Source organism: Prionailurus bengalensis, chromosome C2, assembly GCF_016509475.1.
Source record: "Prionailurus bengalensis isolate Pbe53 chromosome C2, Fcat_Pben_1.1_paternal_pri, whole genome shotgun sequence".
Lineage (NCBI taxonomy): Eukaryota > Metazoa > Chordata > Mammalia > Carnivora > Felidae > Prionailurus > Prionailurus bengalensis.
The window spans coordinates 137050177-137062640 of record NC_057350.1 but is presented as its reverse complement, the minus strand read 5'-3'; positions in this window follow the sequence as shown (position 1 = coordinate 137062640).

Below are 12464 nucleotides of genomic sequence, written 5' to 3'. Positions count from 1 at the left end.
ATGTTGCAGTAACTCAATAAATGCTAGCTTCTTCCCTTTGTAGCAGCCGAAAAATTGCAGGCAGTCAAAACATATTTTCCAATTACACTGCTGGGGTGCCTGGGTGGCTCAGTCAGTTAAGTGTCTGTCTTTGGCTCAGGTCATGATCTCGTGGTTTGTGAGTTCGGGCCCCGCATCAGGCTCTCTGCTGTCAGCACAGAGCCCACTTCACATCCTCTGTTCCCTTCTTTCTCTGCCCCTCCCTGCCCTGTCTCACTCTCTCTCTCTCACTCATGAGCATTAAAATAAATACAATCACACTGCTGAAGCCGTTTCTTGCAGTGAACTTGGCACTTAGGGATCATTGCCGCTCTACCGTGTTCATTAATTCAAAGTGGAGTGCAGTAAAGTGACAAGAAATTTGGTACAATTTTGAATTACAGGATGGCAAAACTAGAGAAGACCACAGAGGACATGCACTCACTCTAACAGAGGGAGAGTGGAGAGTGGTACAAAGGAAAGGCTATGACTTTTCCAAGGTCAAACAGCCAATTCAAGAGAGAACACTTAAATCTAAATGGTCTCGGCGGAGTACTCTCATAACTTTTTCTTTATAACTCTGCTTTTCCCATATTAATATTTTTTTCAAACTATTAAGGATTATCAAAGTGTATAGTCTGGATGCTCACTTGCTAAACGTGGCCACAGAAGGTTAATTTCCTCCTTTTCTTTTGAGTTGTTGTAACTCTTCTGATAAAATATTCAAGGCAGTTCATCTTTTGTACATCACCTTTAAAGCTTCTCGACCTGAAGTATTTGTGCCTCTGATGAATCATCGTATGTGGTAAAGTTACTTCTGAAGCCACAGGATAAAGGAAGCACAACTTCCAGAAACTTTACTTTACTATTGAAGTGCAGCTATATATTTCCTTTTCAATAAAACGATTTTTTAAATTTCAATGTTGTGGCTACTAATTAAGGCTATTCTTTCTAGAATATACATTCAGGCTACCTTGAGTTTAGCAGACCTCAAGAAGAAAAGTTGATGTAGAAAATATAAGACGATCTAGTGAGTCGCAAAACATCTGCAATATCAGTTTATAAAACTGTCTGTGATTATTGTGTAACTTGTGCTTCCGTCTTGATTCTCTATCTGTCAATCTCATCTTTGGGGTTCCCTACCGTGTCGCAAAGTACTGAGCTCAGTACATGTTATGGCCCAATAAATGTAGAACATATATTGAGGATGACAACTAGTTATTGAGACTGTTTGTAGGGGTAAAGGAGATATTAGTCTGTCCCAGGAAATAACAAGACCCAGCTACGCCATAGCAGGGAATCACAGGAATTGAGAAGATACAGCACTTTGAGAGTATTTTAAATTCTAAGAAATATGAGAAAGAAACAATTCCAGACTACCTTGAGGAATAATTTCATTTTAAATTGCTGATGTGAGAAAAAAATAGATGGAAAGTTCAATAAAGCCTATTATTATGCACACGGGTTATAATAAGAACTAGCATTAATAGCTCCGAAACTTTAACATGCACATTAATTGATCATTTTATTACACAGTTACATGATCTGATGTGCTGTCTGATTTTATTTTTTTCTAAGAGAGACACACATAAAGATCCCTCTTTATAACATTAAAGAAAAAATAATATTTAAGTTTTAATTAAAAGGAAGAAAGAAAAATACAGTTTCTCAAATAATGAAATCATTAGAATTTAAAATCTTTACAGCTGTGGGATTTATTTTCTTTCACCAAAGAAAAATGTCAACACTTTCAACATTGTAAGGCAACGATTATGGAGAAATGGTTTTCTAAAAATTAAAATTGTCAATGTTTTAAAGAGGATAATTTCTAGTTAACTTTTCATTTCTTTCTTTTAGCTGGTAATTTCACATGGTGGTCACAATCTTTTGGGGGGAGGTGGGAGGTTAGCTCTGGAGAAACAAAGCACAAACATCATTGGACATGCTAAGACACATCTGAGTGGGGTAAACCCCCAATGGCTTAGTCCTCTCATTAAATATACATAAAGATCAATATCACAGCTGTACTTAGCGCACAAAATGATTCTAAATGAGAGCCATTCACGAAGTGATTCAGGTACCGTAGAGATTGTGCTTGCCCCAGTGCAGAGTGAGTGAGTGAATGAATGAATGAATGTGTGGAGTCAAGTATTTCTGGATCAAGTGGCAGGTGCCTTGGCTCAATGTGCTATTTCTGTACAGCGCGGTGCAGAAGTGTGGACTTCTTGAATTTTGGAAATGAAGAGTATTTTTATCGATCAACAAGCCCGCACTGCAGCTCCTTTAAATTAAGTCCAAATTTCAACAGTTCAACACTCCCCTAGATAGCATTTTGTAGGCTTACTCATTCTTCACCGCCAAAGGCAACACAACAGGAACATCTACCAATTTTCATTGCCATTAAATGCTTATTTAAGCACATGTGGAAGAATTCCGGGGAAAGTAGCTAAAATCACCTCTTATTCTGTATTCCTTTTAAGGATTAGATCCTGTATAACAGTTTTACTTTCTTTTGAAAAATGTGTAGGGGGCGCCTGGATGGCTCAGTTGGTTAAGTGTCTTACTCTGGCTCAGGTCATGATCTCTTTGAGTTCAAAAGTTTGGGCCCCCCGTAGGGGTCTCTGCTGTCAACACAGAGCCCACGTCGGATCCTCTGTCTCCCTTTCTGCCCCTCCCCCACTTGCACAAGCTCTCTCTCTGTCTCTCTCTCTCAAAAATAAATAAACATTAAAAAAAGGAAAGAAAAATGTGTGGTATATTATTATAGTCAAAGGATGAATAGTCCTTAATTATATTGATTGCATTCAGGAAAATTATAAATTGTATTACAAACTAGATAGCCAAAAGTTAATAATTTAATTGAAAATTTATCTTTCTCATCTACAAATGTCAAGTTTCGTTGCTTCCTGAGACATAATTTAAACAAACCAAACAACTGGAGCTTTCTGTGGGTTATAAATGCAAAAAATTCAAAAGCGTAACTTGACTTGCCAGCTGGGCTCTTTCCACGTAATTATTTTTATGTGGATAATGGTTGCATTCTCATAAAAACTGTGTTAATAACAATTTTAATACATATATTTCAAAAAGTAAATGGGGTGAAAAGGGCATTCTACACATGGTGACATAATTGATAAAATAGCGGATTTGGAATACGGAGACTCGAGTTCTAATATTAAAAACGTAAGGCACATGAATCATATTATAAATGCTTGGACTCTTTATGTTGTCACCTAAACATGCAACTTACACTGAGTATATTCAATACTGCTCACTTTTCTGTGGAAATCTCCCTGTAAGACCGACAGCAGTTTTATAGGCCTCCAGTAGTTCTCAGACTATGAAACTATGAGTTGTGTGTGGCATGATTTTAGAGTATATTGTATTGTGTGTATAGATAGATAGATGACATGATATTATTTCAATAATTATCTCTTATGAAAACACATATTTTGAGAGAGAGAAAAAAATGGGTGTGCACAGGGGAGGGGCAGAGAGAGTAGGAGAGAGAAAATGCTAGCAGGCTCAGCACTGTCAGTGCGAGCCCTATGCAGGGCTTGATCTCAGGAGCCATGAGATCATGACCTGAGCCAAAATCAAGAGTCGGAGGTTTAACGGACTGAGCCACCCAGGCGCCCCTATGAAAATACATACTAATAAAGCTTTTCCCATTTCAGGAGTCATTAAAATATTATTTGATGTTTACATCCTTAAAATATTTGTTTTAAAAGAGGGTATATAAAATATTAAATATCTAACACTACGGCTGATAATAAACAGATTTTTAAGTGATGGAAGAAGCTTGATTGCTGAGAAGCAAAGGCTGCTTGAGTATGCAAACCTGTTTGAGAAACAGTGAATGACATGTATTTGAGGTTCCTTCCCGTTTTGAAGTAATAAAAGTGAACCACATTGCTTCCTAGATGGTAAAAAAAAAAAAAAAAAAAAGAAGAAAGAAAGAAAGAAAAGAAAGAAAGAAAGAAAGAACTGACCACACGGCAAGTATCCTAAGTAGGCATTTTCAGGACCCTTATGCTGTTTTACTTTTCTTCAAAATGTAGTTCTTTATGCCTTGGGAAATTCCTCCTCAGGAGTTATTCAAGGGCTTTTACGTGGACCACCACCCAGAACACCCCCGAAGAGATTACCAATCAATTCCATATGGTATTGATGCAAGGACAGACAGATACACCCAAGAAACAAAGTAAAGGCTACAGAAATAAAGCCATTTATGTAGGGTGAATTGAATTGCAATACAAGGACCAGTGCATTTCAATGGGGAAAGGAAAGTGTTTTTAACTTTTAACTTAACTTTTAATAATACTGAAACAACTGGAAGTCCATTTAAGGAAAACAGTCTTGACCCTTAACTCACATCATACACAAAAACTAATACAAGACGCACCCTGGTCCTAAACATAAAAGCTAAATCTACATTTCTAGAAGACAGCAAGGAGAAAATCTTTGTTAACATGGAATAAAAAAAAAAAAGCCTTCTTAGATAGGTTACAGAAAGCATCGATGATATAAGAAGAAAGTGTAGATTGGACATAATCAAAATAAAAAAGAAACTCCTCTTTGAAAGACATTAATACGACCGGGAGAAGGAAGGCCGTGGACTGGGGAAGGAATTAACAGTCCATATATCTGATAGAGTATCCAGCAAACAAAAAACTCTTATGATTTAATAAGAAGACAAACACCCTAATTTTTAAAAGACAGGTAAAATATTTGAATAGATACTTCACCAAATAAGATACACAAGTGCTTAATAAGCACATGGAAAGATGTATGATATCATTAGTCGTCAGGGACATAAAAATTAAAAAGTGCTGAGGTACCACTACATACCAACCAGAATGACTAAATTAAAGAAAATAAAAAGATGGACAATAGCCCATGTTGACAAAGAAGTGGGACAAATGAAAGTCTCATACATGATGCTCAGCATGTGTAAGCACTTTGGAAGTCAGTTTTTCAATAAAGGTCAAGCTCAGCATATACTTACTATATGATACCTCATTTCTGTCCCTGGGTGTTTATCCAATAGAAGTAAAAGATAGGCCCACGTAAACCCTTGTACAGGAATGCTCATAGCAGCTGTAGTCATAATAGCCCCAAACTGGATGCAACCCAAAGTTCACCGGTAGGTGAATGGATAGAAAAAAAGTGTATCCACACAACATAACACTACTCAGCAATAAAGAAGAATAAACTGCTACATGTGACAACATACATAAATCACCAAAATGTGGCACAGAGTCACGTGGCCAGAAATAAGAGTATATGGTATATTACGAGTCCATTAATGAAAAATTCTAAAATAAACATCTATAGCAACAGAAAGCAGATCAATGGTTGTCTGAGGCCGGGGCAGGGGCGGGGGGGGGGGGGGGGGGGGGAGTGGAGATTGAATGCAAAAGAGAGGAATTTTTGAGGTAATAGAAATGTTTCTTGGGGCACCTGGGTGGCTCAGTCAGTTAAGTGCCCGACTCTTGATCTTGGCTCAGGTCATGCTCGTGGGGTTCCTGAAATCAAACCCCGCATCTGGTTCTGCATCAGCGCAGAGCCTGCTTGGAATTCTTGCACACGCTCTCTCTGTCTGTCTCTCTCTCTCTCTCTCAAAATAAATAAACTTTAAAAAAAAGAAATGTTTCTTATCTTCACTGGCATGTTAGTTACACATGCATATACATTTGTTAAAGCTCATTGATGTGTACACTTAAAATAGCTGCATTTTGATATCAATTTTGATAAAGCTGATGTTTAAAAACTATAAAAGCAGAATAACGTCTGCTTATGAGGGAGAAGTGACAAAATGTACACAACGGAACCTTCTGCAATTATCAAATATTTTACCTCTTTGTTGGGGTGGTGGTTAATCTGTTACACACATTTGTCAAAACTTATCAAGCTATAACCTTAAAATCTATTCATTTTATTTTGTGCAAATTATTCCTCAATCAAATGAAAAAAATTACTTCAAGAAATACACAGACATGTCTCATCCCAAAATGCCCTCACAGGCACAAAAAAAAAAAAAAAAAAGAAATACACAGACATGTAGATTAAAGCAAAAGGAGTATTTTTACCTTTCCCCAAACGGCAGAGATATATTATATACATGTATATATCATGTATGTATGTATATCAGCACTGATAAAAGTTGGGCAAGATAGAAATATTAGTATACTGATGGCGGAAATGCAAATTAGTACATTTCTAAAAATAAATTTACCAATATTTATTAGCTTCTGAATATATATACCCTTTGGTCAAATAATTGTACTCCTTGGAATCTATACTAATGAAACACTCAGAACTCCAAAGATTTATATGCAAATATGTTTATTTCCTATATCTGTAATTTAGCTATAAAATTGGAAAGAAACCTAAATGTCCAAGAAGCAGGATATAATTCTATACATTATGGCACATCCATGTGGCTGATTGAATAGCTATTAAATGATGTTTACAGATGATTTTAAATAGTATGGGAAAATACTGTATTAAATATTTAACAAAATGAGGGGCGCCTGGGTGGCTCAGTCGGTTAAGCGTCCGACTTCAGCTCAGGTCACTATCTCACAGTTTGTGAGTTTGAGCCCCGCGTCGGGCTCTGTGCTGACAGCTCAGAGCCTGGAGCCTGCTTCACGTTCTGTGTCTCCCTCTCTCTCTGCCCCTTCCCTGCTCATGCTCTGTCTCTTTCTGTCTCAAAAATAAATAAACATTAAAAAAATTTTAAATATTTAACAAAATGAAAAGATACCAAATGATATTAAAATATTATGGTTATAATATATAAACCATGAAAGTGAATTTTAACAAAAAAATGTAAATGCTAACCATGGTTGTTAGTGGGAAGCAGGATTATGATTCTTATTTTATTTCCTTACAGTTTCCTGCTTTATAGTTTTATAATTTACAAGTATTTTGTGAAAAAAAAACGATTAAAATTTTAAAACATAATTTTAAACATTAATCTTGTTCATATTTGCAGATGTAAGTGTTTATGGTATTAATGTTACTAAAATTTTATAAGGTAAAGGTGTGTAAATATATGCCTTATACAGTTATAAATTATGCTTAATGTTTTAGCCATACAAATAAAACATGAATATATTTCTCTGAATATAAGGTATTGATTATTCTTTATCAGTTTGGAAAGTATCCTTTTAACTTTTTCTCTTTCCTTGCTATGATTTCTGAAAAATAACTTCTGTTGTTTTTTCCTCTTCTGGGAGTGGCAGAAATAACATGAAAGAAATGGATTTTTATTTTTCAATATAGTGCTCAATACTTATCATACATAAGACAGAGACATTTCATACTCACTAAATACTCCCAAGCTTCCTCACCATTGCCAGCTCCCTTTCACCTAACACAGCCGTGTGATGTGATAAATTCTGGCTGCCTATGTAATTCTGCGGATCTTTCTTCCCCTTCTGCGGTAAACTGGAATCCTCATCATAAGGTTGAAAGTGGAAGGAGTTCTTTTTTTTAACGTTTATTTATTTTTGAGGCAGAGAGAGACAGAGCATGAACGGGGGAGGGTCAGAGAGAGGGAGACACAGAATCGAAACAGGCTCCAGGCTCCGAGCTGTCAGCACAGAGCCTGACTCGGGGCTCGAACCCATGGACCGCGAGATCATGACCTGAGCCGAAGTCGGCCGCCCAACCGACTGAGCCACCCAGGCGCCCCGAAAGTGGAAGGAGTTCTTAAGGGACACCTGCTAATCAGGTCAGTCACCAATAAACAACAGAATGAATATGCACTTGTGAAAAGCGGATCTTTGCTATGTTAAGCCGTTGGGGTTTCAGGATTTGTTTCTGACTTCAGTTTCAACTGCTGTACTTACCAGTACAAATATTGGTACCAGACGTGAGGCCTGTTATAGAAATAAAACAGGAAAAACAAAACCCCAAAATGTCTGGCACTAGCTTAATCGTTTTGGGGGAAAAGAAAGTATACAGAGGCTGGAAAGATGGCGAACCATATTATCCCATGGCAGAACACGGGGTAAAACTTTCTAGTATGAGGTAGTGCTATTTGTTTTTACATTTAGCAAGGTATTTCAAGGAAAAAAGCGAAAATTTAAAAAAAAAAGTGGCTCGGATGTAAGTGGAAATAAAAAGGGATCATGAAAATCCAGAAATTAAGTGCCTTATCGGATTGGCAAAGTCACGAGTTCTAGATACTAACCCATAAGAGGTGGCATTTCAGAAGGCACTTTTCAACAAATTTAAAATGAGCAGCTGGTTAAAATGACTCAGGGCGAAGATCCAAGAAAGGGTATGACTTTCATGTCTACTGTTATTACAGCTTAAGGTACCACCGTTAAGTCAAACAAGAGAAAAATAGGGGTAAAAAGACAGGAAAATATAGCAAATCTGAGAGCCATGGTTGCGGCACATTGATGTGACTTCAAACAAATAATGGGTATGTATATCGAATTTTTAAGAGAGTCTAACTATGGGGTGCCTGCCTGGGTCAGTCAGTAGAGCATGTGACTCTTGACATCAGGGTCATGAATTTGAGCCCTGTTGATTGCAGAGATAATTTCAAAAAAGTAACTTAAAAAAAGAGTTTTACTTTTATAGAGATCAAGGGTTTGATCCAAAAAATTTGTGACTGTTCAAGACATAACAATCATTAGGATCCCAAAACTTCCTAGACCGGAGGCAACTGAAAAAGGAAAGCCACGAGTAACAGTGGTCAAGGGAATTTCTCCTTGACAGTTGAATCAGTCTGATAAAGGTGCACCCAGGATAGGGAAGCCAGCAGGATTTCAAAATTGCTGTCAACCAGTGCAGGCTTGTCTCCATTCTTTCCTTTTCTGGAGAGAGATTTTACGGAGGTTATCTTGTCTCTGTTCCACCAGTTATACTGGGTGAGGGAGGAGCCGATTACTTTCTTTTTAGTTGAGATATGTCTGGCCTGAGAGGAGTCACGACCAAATCTGAGGGAGAAACAGGCATATAAGCTTGTACGTTGAGCTGGGTGAAGTGACTGACTGTTAACACTGAGTTGTCTTGTTTGGGAAAGGTTGAATGTGTTCTGTGAGTGGAAAGATATTAACAAAGGCATGTTTATTGACCAGAATGACAGATGGTGGTGGAGACACTGACCAATTATGGAATAAATCTGATCTCACCCCTTTTCCCAGTTCCCTTACATGCAGTGCCATGTGACTAGTGGGTAGCCAAGAAGCTAAAAATAGAAATCAGGTGTGTACGTTAATGTGTTAAGCTGCTGAACATTTTGGGTTTATTTTTTGTTGCAGGATAACCTAGCTTATCCTGAGAAATAAATATATTCATAAAGTAGATTTGGAAAACAGATAAAAGTTGGAAGAACAAAAAATAACATCCATAGTACATTTGCAAAGCTTTTGTTTTGGTGGCAGTTAATGTTTGTTGTTGAAATTCAGAGAATACTTTCCCAAAAGAAAATAAAAAATGAGATCACTTATATTCCTACTTCCCAAATATAATTACTGCTACGATGACATATATGTGAAATTTTCAATAGTAGAGTTATAACTTGTATATTTTATTAACTGCATTAAACAATGTATTATGATAATCATCTCAGTACAAATGTATCTGTTTCGTTTTTAGTATTACAATATTATAATTTGTTTTATTTTTGATGAATTTTTAATTCTAAAATCTCATTCCATAAAATTGAGTTGTTTATTGTATGGCACACCTACTTTATATATTTTAAATATATTCGGGATACTAGTTATTCCATTGTTATATATGTTGCCTATATTTTCTCCCAATGTATGATTTAACCCCAAACTTAGTTTATAAACTCTTTCATGGGCATGTATTTTAAAAATACTAGTAGGATCTTTTGATTTTTTTCTTCTTAAGTTCTTCCAGGTTTCACATCTTTTTAAAATAAATCACATCCAATGACAACAGAAATTCAGTTTCATTTTCTCCAAATATTAATATGGGATTATTTCTCTGTTGTTTTATTTATGTTTTTTAAATTTCAGATCATGTAAGTCCCCAGATTGTTTTCAGTTGCCTCAACATTGTTTACAGAATTTACCTTCCCCCTCACCAGTTTGCAATGCTACTTTTAACCTATCTCAGATTTCTACATAAATGTGTGCTGTCGCCCCTCTTTTCTTTTTTTTTAAATTATTTGTTTTAATGTTTATTTATTTTTGAGACAGAGACAGAGCATGAGTGGGGGAGGGGCAGAGAGAGAGGGAGACACAGGATCGGAAGCAGGCTCCGGGCTCTGACCCTCAGCCCAGAGCCCGTCGCGGGGCTCGAACTCACGGACCGCGAGATCGTGACCTGGCTGAAGTCGGTCGCTTAACCGACTGCGCCACCCAGACGCCCCTGTCGCCCCTCTTTTCTGTGCCATTCATTTTACTTGTTTCTGTCAGTGCCAACCTCTACTGTTATCATTAATGTATTCTTACAGATTATGCTGTATCTTTTAGAGAATTTTTTTCACTTCAAGGAAGGCTACTTTTGTCCATTGTCTCTTTCATAAGAATCACCTCACTAGCTTGTTGAGATCTGCAGAAAGTTATGTTTGGATTTCACTGAATTCAGAGGTTAATTTACTGGAGATTGAATTTGTTACACTATTAATTCTTCATAACCAGAAATTGAGTATTTATCTCCATTTATTTAAATCTTATTTTGTTCAAAAATTTTTTAAAAATGCCTAGAGGTTAGAATGTATTTTAAGGACCATCATTTTCTCATGTTTCAAAGAATTAAAAAAATAAAGAACTATATCAACAGCAAAAACTTAGAAAGGATTCTAACTACAGCAATGAAGTGGAAGGAGAAAACATCTTCATTGAAATAAGGCATAACCGTATTGAAAAGAAGACTAGAATAATAGGGAGGACTTGATTTTGTATTACTAAGTACATGTTAACATATTTCTTCTATTTTAAGAGTCAAATCTTTTTATGTGCTTACTCTGGAATATCTTTGAAATTGCCATGTGTTATGTAATCTATGGCATCTTACAATGGCTTTCAACAACCATGACATAGTTATCATTGCTTGTGTGCATGGCCAACACTTGGTCATAGCTGGTTACTTGTTATGACATCAACTGAGACAACGTTGAAATATACTGTGTATACTGAATTCCATTGCAGTTTTTAAAAAATTTCACTGCAGCTTAAAGGTGGAAAGTTATCATGTACCTAGAAAGGCAACAGAAGAAAGCAATGGGTACATAAGTTTGCTATTTGCAAAGCAAATATTTCCATTGGAAGAATAAGATCATTCTGCATTTTCTTGCAAAGCTGCAACCAAATGCTTCCTGAGAACCAAGAAAGGAAGAAATCCATGGTAGATGATGTGTGAGGTTTTGTTACTAATATATACGCTATAGTATTGTCTATCATAGGCAAGGAACAGTAAGCACCAAAATTTTAGAATGGACGTGTAGGACTTAGAGAAAAATTACAGAGACAACCGTTGGGCATATAAAAAAGTTATGTCACCGAGGATGATATCCGGTAGGAACATATGGGTAATGATGATGACCGAGATGATTTCAGAAGAGTTGAATACTAAATGGGAACACATTTTAAATTAGCGTATGTCATTTATATGCCCTAATGAATGCCTCCCAAACTTATTTGATTGATAAAAGTCTAACAGATCTTTGAAAATGTTAACAAAAATTTTATAACTTAAGGGGTGTAAAGCAACAGTTTCTAGTTTAATTGTGCATGCTTTTTCTCAATAGTATATAAAATAATTATGATTCTTACAATGGATAGTGATTTAGAAGAGGTGACATATTTCATATCAGTTAGAATCCTTTTGTTATAAGTTAAAAAATTAAAAGACTGAAACTTGCCTAAACCCTAAAGGTGATTATTTAACTATGAAGTCCAGGTTTTCAGCTTGATTCAGGTAAGCTCTGAGCCAGATGTTCATAAGATCACCAAGCAATCGACTTCTGTGTCCTCACCCTACCTTCCACTAGGAAGTGGATAGGGTAACCCGCTATCCATCGTAAGAATCGTTATTATTTTATATACTATTGAGAAAAAAAATGTGCATAATTAAACTAAGAACTGTTGCTTTATACTCCTTAAGTTATAAAATTTTTGTTACCTTTTTGAAAGATCTCTGTTAGACTTTTTTCAATCATGTAAGGGAGGCATTCCTTAGGGCATATAAATGACACAAGCTAGTTAAAATGTGTTCCCATTCATCTCCAGGTTAGCTCTCTGTATAGTGTCAAGATGACTCCAGCGGCTGCTGAGACAACCGTCTTCTTTTTCCTCATCCATCAGGATAAAGCGGAAACTTCCCTAGAAACTCAGAAAAAGTAGATAACTCTAGACCAGCTTAAGTCATATGCACGGCCCCTGGGCCCCAGAGGTAATAGGGAACTCTTACACTGACCAGAATAAAGAGATATGGAATGCACACAGGGA